Source organism: Panthera pardus, unplaced genomic scaffold, assembly GCF_024362965.1.
Source record: "Panthera pardus isolate Hobbes unplaced genomic scaffold, ASM2436296v1 HiC_scaffold_11, whole genome shotgun sequence".
Taxonomy (NCBI): Eukaryota; Metazoa; Chordata; class Mammalia; order Carnivora; family Felidae; genus Panthera; species Panthera pardus.
The window spans coordinates 56483530-56492570 of NW_026526666.1; the positions used below are offsets into that span (position 1 = coordinate 56483530).

General features: G+C 38.7%; 1 protein-coding gene across 3 annotated transcripts in view; it reads left to right on the top strand.

Annotated features, from left to right (window-relative positions):
• Positions 1 to 8789, top strand: part of TM2D1 (TM2 domain containing 1) — a 94028-nt gene extending 85239 nt beyond the window's left edge. The window contains exons 7-8 of one of the 3 annotated variants that reach the window (XR_008419404.1): positions 1509 to 1554; positions 5620 to 8789. The gene's annotated coding sequence lies outside the window, so the exon portion shown is untranslated. Of the gene's footprint in view, positions 1 to 1508; positions 1556 to 5619 lie in introns of those variants that run through there. The other 2 variants (XM_053894609.1, XM_053894615.1) reach the window with 2 other exon arrangements.
• Positions 8790 to 9041: the final 252 nt, after the last annotated feature.

Here is a 9041-nt window from a genome sequence, read left to right on the forward strand (position 1 = left end):
GTACTTTGCCAGGAAGTTCTGTGTTTTGTGTCAGGAACCACGAGTTCTGCGATAGCGCATAAATCCTCTACGTGTCATCTGGATGCAAGGAGAAAACCTGAATGTGTGCCTTGCTGGAGATGCCTGTTACCTCGTTCTCCCCTTCGCTTGAATTGAGTGCTCTGGCTTCCCCTTTTCATAGATGGTTTTAAAGTGGCCGTTGAGGGTCGGCTTTAGCTCAAGCGGTTACTTCGCATGTGGTTACTAAAGTGGCCATTGAGTTGGGTCTTGAATGGCTTTACTTATTGTGAAGTTAAAAAAAAAAAAAAAGGCCTTACCATGTCCTCCTTGCTAATTTTTTGCGGTTGCTAGACAGGCCCTGTCCCAAGTGGGTTTGTGAGAAAGGCGCTCCCATTGCCGGCTCCCCCCACCCCCTGGATTGTACCCTGTCTTTCCTTGGAAGCTTTGGCTGTCTCCTTACACAGCTGTGTTTGCAGTGCCTGGAGACAGGTGGGGGAGCAGCCTCCAGCTGAAGCTGCCAATTCCCTCTCTAAGGACTGTCTGAATAGCTATTAAAAACAAATGTAAAGATCACACACATACACATGCACACACACATGCACACACATACTGTATTTATTTATTTTTTTGGTGGCGGTCATTCACTACGCCTGACTGCTGTACGAGGGCAGCTGTACCGGTTTGCCAGACTAAGTGTCAGGATCATCCTATTATCTGCACTCTCCAGGCCACATAAGCATTACCTTGGGCCACTGCTGCCTCTTTCTAGGTATATTAAAAGCTGGGTCCTGTGGCCTTGGCCAAGCTGTTGGACTGATTTTGATTGTGGGAGGGAGGACCGCCCATTTCAATAGGTCAACCTCAAACTTGCATGAACACAGGCAATATTCAGGCAGTAGTCACATGAAGTGAAGAGGTTTTTGCTGATTTGGGTCCACTCAAATTAGAATTCCCTGTCTGGCTCAAGTGATAGCAGGTAAGTCAGACTAGACTGGTAGTGTTTTTCAGACTTCAGAATGGAAGGCGACTTTTCCAATTTGGACCAGACACCCTGAGGGCTCTAGTCCCAAGTACCCAGTGCTCTTTGGGACCCTCATATCTTGTCTTATGCTGTTGCCTTCTCTTGGAATATCTCCCCCATCCTCTTCTTTGCTTAGCAAACTCTTGTCTATCCTTCAAGACTTATCTCAAATGCAACCTCTCTGAAAGCCTTGATAGCCATGCCCATGTGCCTGTCCCCCACTCCCCCCGGAAAATTAATAATCCTATCATCTGCTAAATATAACTGTATTACTTGATCTATATAACATGCTGCACTGTATTAGACTTTTTTTTTTTTTTTTTTATGCCTCTTTCTCCCCTGATAGAATATACTCTTTGCAAAGGCAGGGAACACATCTTATTTACCTCATATGCTCCACACTAAAAACACTCAGGAAAATCTATTGAATGAATAAAGAAATAAACTTGGTTTTCAAATATTTTCAAAGGAGCAATTTTTTTTCCAGATTCTCCTTATTCCACTGCCGGACATCTATGACCGTGTCTGTAGAGGTGAGAGTAAATATTTTAAGTTTATGTTAAAGTCTGATTTTCATATCTCAGAGACATTCTCCTGCTTATGGTAAGAAAAGTTTGGTGTGGGGGCGCCTGGGTGGCTCAACTGATTGAGCGTCCAACTTCCGCTCACGTCACGATGTCTCATCCCGTTTGTTTGAGCCCCGCGTAGCGCTGGGCTTTGTGCTGACAGCTCAGAGCCTGGAGCCTGCTTCACATTCTGTGCCTCCCTTTCTCTCTGCCCCTCCCCCGCCTCAAAAATAAATAAACATTAAAAAGTATTTTTTAAACAGTTTGATGTACATGTAGGTGGAAAATTTCTCTGTATCCCCACCATCTGATTAAGGCATCTGTTCCTTAAAATCTGATGAGAGCAGAGTATCACTACAGACATGGGAGCTTGTGAGAGTGATGTAGTTCTATCCCTGTGGGGTATTCTTATGAGTTATGCTAACAGGTTAGTATTTACTAGACTTTATTCATTAAGCTGCTGAAGCCACAAACCTGAAGATTTCCTTGGGCTTCCTCTCCCTCACTTCCCAGGTCCAGTTATCACTAAGTTATGTCACTTCTCCAAAATATAGCTCACAGGTGTCCACTGTTCTTCACCTCTGCCATTGCTCCATTCGAAGCCACTAGTATTTTTGATCTGGACAATAGTCAAGGTGTTCTAGTTAGTCTTTCTGCTTCTTGTCTTGCCTGCCTCCCATTATGTCACTCCCTGACCTACCACCTTTGAATGGCTGAACAATCCTTCTATAATCTTAGCATAATCGTTTACATGGCAAAGTTTGATCTGTCTCTTGCCTATCTTTTTAGCTTCTTTTTCACTGAATATACTAGCCTTCAGATCCTTGAATTTGCCAAAGTCTTGTCTACTTCAAGGTTTATCTATATGCTTACTTCTCCTGGGAATATGTATCCACTCTCTTGGATTGCTTCTCATCTTTCAAGGATCAATTTCAATGGTACTTTCTTGGAGATGTGTTCCCTGCTTCTCTTCCCCTCTCCATTTCTCCTGGATAAATCAGACCCCCATTTTTGTCCTTCCTGATGCTCTACTTTTTAAAAAAAAAAATTTTTTTTTAACATTTACTCATTCTTTGAGAGACAGAGAGAGACAGAGCATGAGTAGGGGAGGGGCAGAGAGAGAGGGAGACACAGAATCCGAAGCAGGCTCCAGGCTCTGAGCTGTCAGCACAGAGCCCGACACGGGGCTGGAACTCACGAACCACAAGATCATGACCTGAGCCGAAGTTGGACGCTTAACCAACTGAGCCACCCAGGTGCCCCTCTACTTTTTCTTCATGTTAATTATCACAGGTTATAGTTATAAAACTATTGATGTTTTCATTATTTTATGCCTGTCTCTCCATCCACAGTTGATCACATGAAAGCAGGGATTATATCTCTTTATTTAAAAGAGTTAACCTATAGATCCAGTGTCTAACATTTGGTAGGTAGTCAAAAAATACTCTTTAGATAGTTCTGCAATGAGAAATGCTAGCAGGTCATGTGTAACAGTCCTGTGACATGAAAATAGTTTCATGCAAAAAAAAAAAAAGATAATCTGAAATATCTGAAATGAGACTCAAAGATGTTTATGTGCATGGAAAAAGCAAGGGGAAGACTTGAGTTATGATATGATATCCCACGGCCTTTCTCCACTGCTATTTGAAAAATAAGAAGAGAACAAGAACAAAAATATTTGTTTTACAGCTCTACCAAGAGTCAGCCCTCCCCTTTCTCTCCCCCTTGCATCAAGTACATCCTGTACTTTTGGCAACATGTTGACTGGATATTTAAAAGCTGTGAACTGTTCTGAAAATTTCACATACTGGGTTATGGGCCATGTGTGTTTGATCAAAATTCAATTACTACACTGTACCATACTTGGAAACCTATCATCCCAAGTTATGAAGTATGACGAAATAGGCAAACCTAATTGGTTCAGTATGGGAACAGTATCAACCAACCTTGTTATGATAAATAGCTTCCTGTGTTAAAGGTTCTCTAGAGCTTATAAGTATCTTGGCTCACCTCCTTCAGTGGAATAAGAATATTGCTCCCAGGGACCCCCTCGATCACCGTCCCTCCGATGCAACAGCAGTTCAGAGTTTTCTTCAACTTGCTGCCCCTGAAAAAGAAAAATGCTGTGCAATTTCTCCTCTTCCTTTCCATTTCTTCAGTTAGAATTTGAGTACCTGGGAACTTCTTTAGCTTTATTTTTCTTGAGAAAAGCCATTAAAAAATTATGAAGCATTCCAAATACAGAAAACTAGACAAAACATCAGAAATACCTACCGCCTAGAAATAACAATAATTTTTTTCCTATTTCCATTGGCTTTTTTGTCTTTGTTTCTTATGTATTCTTTATTCTCTCTTTGGGAGCAAAGATAGACTACCTCTTATTAAAGCACAGTTTTCATGAGCTCTATCAACTAAGTGCTGACATACTTTGATACACTTGAATCAGGAGGATGTACATATTGTTACAGAGAAGTACCTGTAAGTTGCAAGTCTTCTCATGTGTTGAGATGGACTCAATAAGGATTGCTCATCCATGTTGTAGATGAGATCACAAGGATTCATAGAGGAGTAAGGTTTCTGGAGGTGTGAGAGAGAGATCAAGAAATTGTCTTAACAGTTTTGAAAGGATAGAAAAAAAGGAAAATATTTCTGTGCTTTGTGGTCATCATGGGCATACGAACACAATTTTTCTTTAGAAGTGACATTTTGGATTGGGTTGTAAGTATTTCTTTCTAATGTTCTTTTTTTTTAAATGTTTTTTTTAATGTTTATTTATTTTTGAGAGACAGACAGAGACAGAGTGTGAGTGGGAGAGGGGCAGAGAGTGAGGGAGACACAGAATCCAAAGCAGACTCCAGGCTCTGAGCTATCAGCACAGAGCCCGAAGCAGGGCTCGAACTCATGAACTGTGAGATCATGACCTGAGCTAAAGCTGGACACGTAACCAACTGAGTCACCCAGGAGCCCCCTCCTTCTAATGTTCTAAGTAAAAGGCAAAACAATTGGGTGATAGCCATCTTAACTTCTGAAAAACAATCAGTAGCATTGGCTTTTTCCTCAGAAGACAGTTGTAAGTCCAGAAAGATGTTCACATATTTACCCATATTCAAGCCAATCACTTGCGATTGCTTTCTCAAGTTTGCTCTCATTCCCTGTTTCTATTAGACCATCCTCCTTAATCTCTTACCAAGAAAGCATGAAACCAGATCTACATTTCTCCCTCAGAAAAACATTTGTGTTCCGTAAAAAGTTCTTTTGGTAAAAAGCAAGGGCCTGAGTCTGTCTTTGACAACAATTCATCAATCATGAATGCTGCAATACATAACCAAGGCACAGAGAAAGATCCTTGGTGAGGGTTAATAGGCATCCCACACAAAGGAAAAGTGAATATACTGTGTGGCTTAGCAGTTTGAAATCACAATGCTGCCAAGATTAGATTAGAGACGTTCTTGTTCTCTGCAGTACCATTAGGTTTACTTTAGAAATTGCAATTAGCTTAAAAGTTGTGATTTCTAAAATGACCCACTTGCCTTTCTCGTTTTCCTCTATCAGGTAGATGCGAGTATCGTAATCCTTACGTAATTTTTAAATAGAACTTCCAGCAACACGCGCTCCCTGAGAGCTGTAAACCTCAAAAAATAGAATGTCACTGTAGGCACTTATGCTAATAAGTGCCTACATAATTTTTTTCACTTAACAAATGTCTGATTTTGGCAAATCAGCTTTTTTTTTTTTTTATTGAAACTTGTTTGATTGAATAGCACAGGATCTGCCAGAATACTACTACTGTCTTTGTACAGTAATTAAAGAAACAGTTCTTGTCATTCTAACAGGGACCAGGCTCTGCCTGCCTGTAATAAAGTTAAATGATAAAGAATACATAAAGCAAAAAAATAAAGGGAAGTCAGTTACTAGCACATGGTTATTCCAGATGAATAGTAGACAAAATGCAGTGGTATGTTTTATAGAAAATGTTGAAAAAGTTAACAAAATTATATCAACTTTTCCAATTTAATGAAATAATCATTTCAGGAAAAGAAATTCTTCCAGACTTCAAGCCGTATTACAAAGCTGTAATCATGAAGACAGTATGGTACTGGCACAAGAACAGACACTCAGATCAGTGGAACAGAATAGAGAACCCAGAAATGGATCCACAAACGTATGGCCAACTAATCTTTGACAAAGCAGGAAAGAATATCCAAAGGAATAAAGACAGTCTCTTCAGCAAGTGGTGCTGGGAAAACTGGACAGCGACATGCAGAAGAGTAAATCTGGACCACTTTCTTACACCATACACAAAAATAAACTCAAAATGGATGAAAGACATCAATGTAAGACAGGAAGCCATCAAAATCCTTGAGGAAAAAGCAGACAAAAATCTCTTTGATCTTGGCCGCAGCAACTTCTTACTCAACACGTCTCTGGAGGCAAGGGAAACAAAAGCAAAAATGAACTACTGGGACTTCATTAAAATAAAAAGCTTCTGTACAGCAAAGGAAACAATCAGCAAAACTAAAAGACAACCAACAGAATGGGAGAAGATATTTGCAAACAACATATCAGATAAAGGTTAGTATCCAAAATCTATAAAGAACTTAGCAAACTCAACACCCAAAAAAACAAATAATCCAGTGAAGAAATGGGCAAAAGACATGAATAGACACTTCTCCAAAGAAGACATCCAGATGGCCAACCGACACATTAAAAAATGCTCCACATCACTCATCATCAGGGAAATACAAATCCAAACCACAATAAGATACCACCTCACACCTGTCAGAATGGCTCACATTAACAACTCAGGCAACAACAGGTGTTGGTGAGGATGCGGGAAAAGAGGATCTCTTTTGCATTGTTGGTGGGAATGCAAGCTGGTGCACCCACTCTGGAAAACAGCATGGAGGTTCCTCAAAAAACTAAAAATAGAACTACCCTATGACCCAGCAATTGCACTACTAGGCATTTATACACGGGATACAAGTGTGCTGTTTCAAAGGAGCACATGCACCCCCATGTTTATAGCAGCACTATCAACAATAGCCAAAGTGTGGAAAGAACCCAAATGTCCATCGATGGATGAATGGATAAAGAAGATGTGGTACACACACACACACACACACACACACACACACACACACAATGGAATATTACTCAGCAATCAAAAAGAATAAAATCTTGCCATTTGCAACTATGTGGATGGAACTAGAGGATATTATGCTAAGTGAAATTAGAGAAAGACAAATATCGTATGACTTTACTCATATGAGGACTTTAAGAGACAAAACAGATGAACATAAGGGAAGGGAAACAAAAGTAATATAAAAACAGGGAGGGGGACAAAACAGAAGAGACTCTTACATATGAAGAACAAAGTGAGGGTTACTGGAGAGGTTATGGGAGGGGGGATGCGCTAAATGGGTAAGGGGCACTAAGGAATCTACTCCTGAAATCATTGTTGCACTATATGCTACCTAATTTGTATGTAAATTAAAAAATAAAATAAAATGAAATAAAATAAAATTCACAAAAATTTTTAAATCTATTTCCTAGAAAGCCACAATAGTTTGAAAAAATTCTTGCATTTAAAGTTTAAAATTGGTTCTGCTCTAAAAATTAGAGTAATCTGTTCCAAATAGCATGTGAACTTTTTCAAATGATTGTGTCGTTGTTGTTTTTTTAAGCAAAAGCTTCAAAGCTGATGTCTTCATCAAATAAACAGTGCATCAATTGTGACTTTGAAGAAATTGATCATTTATTTTCTCTGTAATTACTGTATATGTAATACATTTTCACTCTGTAACTAACTTACCATTTCTGTATGCAAAATGTTAAAAGAAACTTAGAAAAATCTTATTTCTGAAGTTACTTTAACCTTGACTTTATAGAAATAACACATGAGCACAACCTGTATCAAGTGCTAACAACCTACAATTATCCATTACAAATCTGCACTGGATACCATTGGAAAAGGTATAAAGGCTGAATTCCTAGAAAAATTAAAAAATTAAAAAATTAAAAAAATTAAAAAATAAAAAGAAATTCTTCAGTTTCTCTCCTTGGGAAAAGTTGATGTTTCCTTCATAAACTTCAGTGTCTTATTTTAAAACCTAGCTTCACCAAATACAGGTCAAACCCTATGGTAAACATCAGTTTTAAGACAACAATTTTCTCAATAATTACAATGAACACTTTACTGTAGTGAAAGTAGTTCCAAGCTTTGGGAAAGACCACATTACATTGTTTACATGATGCTGACAGAAGTAAAATTTCCTTTATGGATTCAGTGTGCCAAAGTGTGGCCTCCCCCTTTTCCTCTGATGGTCTTTTTCTCCTACCTCTCTGTATCCATCTACCTTGGCTACTATATATCTTCTTGTTTCCAACATGGCAAAAAGGGCCTAGGGTGTTGACAAGTCTCTCACTAAACCTTGCCCAGAAGCCATAATATAAAAAAATACAGTTTAATATTTTTAGGTGGAGTTGAAGTGCAGGAGTAGTGCTCTGCAAAGGAAGGAGGCAGCACCATATTAACCATTGTCTTAAAAATGGTTATGTGCTGTGCTTTGGAAGCTCTGGTGTAGGAGTTGGTGAGCTTTTCCTGTAAAGGGCTAGTGTTTTGCGCCAGTCACAGCCTATCAATAACCAATGTTGTGGCAGTACCAGCCCTTGTGGTTCTTGTTAAGAATGTAAGATACCCTTTGGCAACAACCATCAGGAAGCTTTGAAAAAATAACGGTTTATTACTTACAAGACCTAGAGATTGCATAGCAAACCAGGGCCACACAGAAAGGCCCTGGTTAGGGAGAGAAAGAGAGTGCATGGCTCTGAGGTTCTGTTTTAATTGAGATGGAGAGTGGGAGCCTACGGTTTCATGAGCTCACTCTCTTTATTGGCGAATGTATATATGTATGTATGTATTTATCTATTTATTTAGGTAAAATTGGTATTGACATTATATTAGTTTTAGTTATGTGCACAACATAATTCAATATTTGTATACACTACAAAGTAATCACTACAATTAAGCCTAGCTCCATCTGTCACCATATAAATGACCCTCTTCAACCATTTCACCTACCCCACAAGCCCCTTTCACTCTGATAGCCACTAGCATATTCTCTGTATCTATGTGTTTTGTTTTGTTTTGCTTGTTTGTTTATTTTGTTTTTTAGATTCCACAAATAAAGAAAATCATACCATATTTGTCTTTATCTGACTTATTTCACTTAGTAAAATACTCTTAAGGTCCATCCATATTATCATAAGCACAAAGATCGAATTCTTTTTAATGGCATATATATATATATATATATATATATATATATATGTCATATATAACATATACATATGCATAAAGATATCTATCTATAGATATAGATCTCACACCTTCTTTGCCCACTTATCTACTGATGGACACTTAGGTTGTTTCCACATTTGGCCATTATAAACAA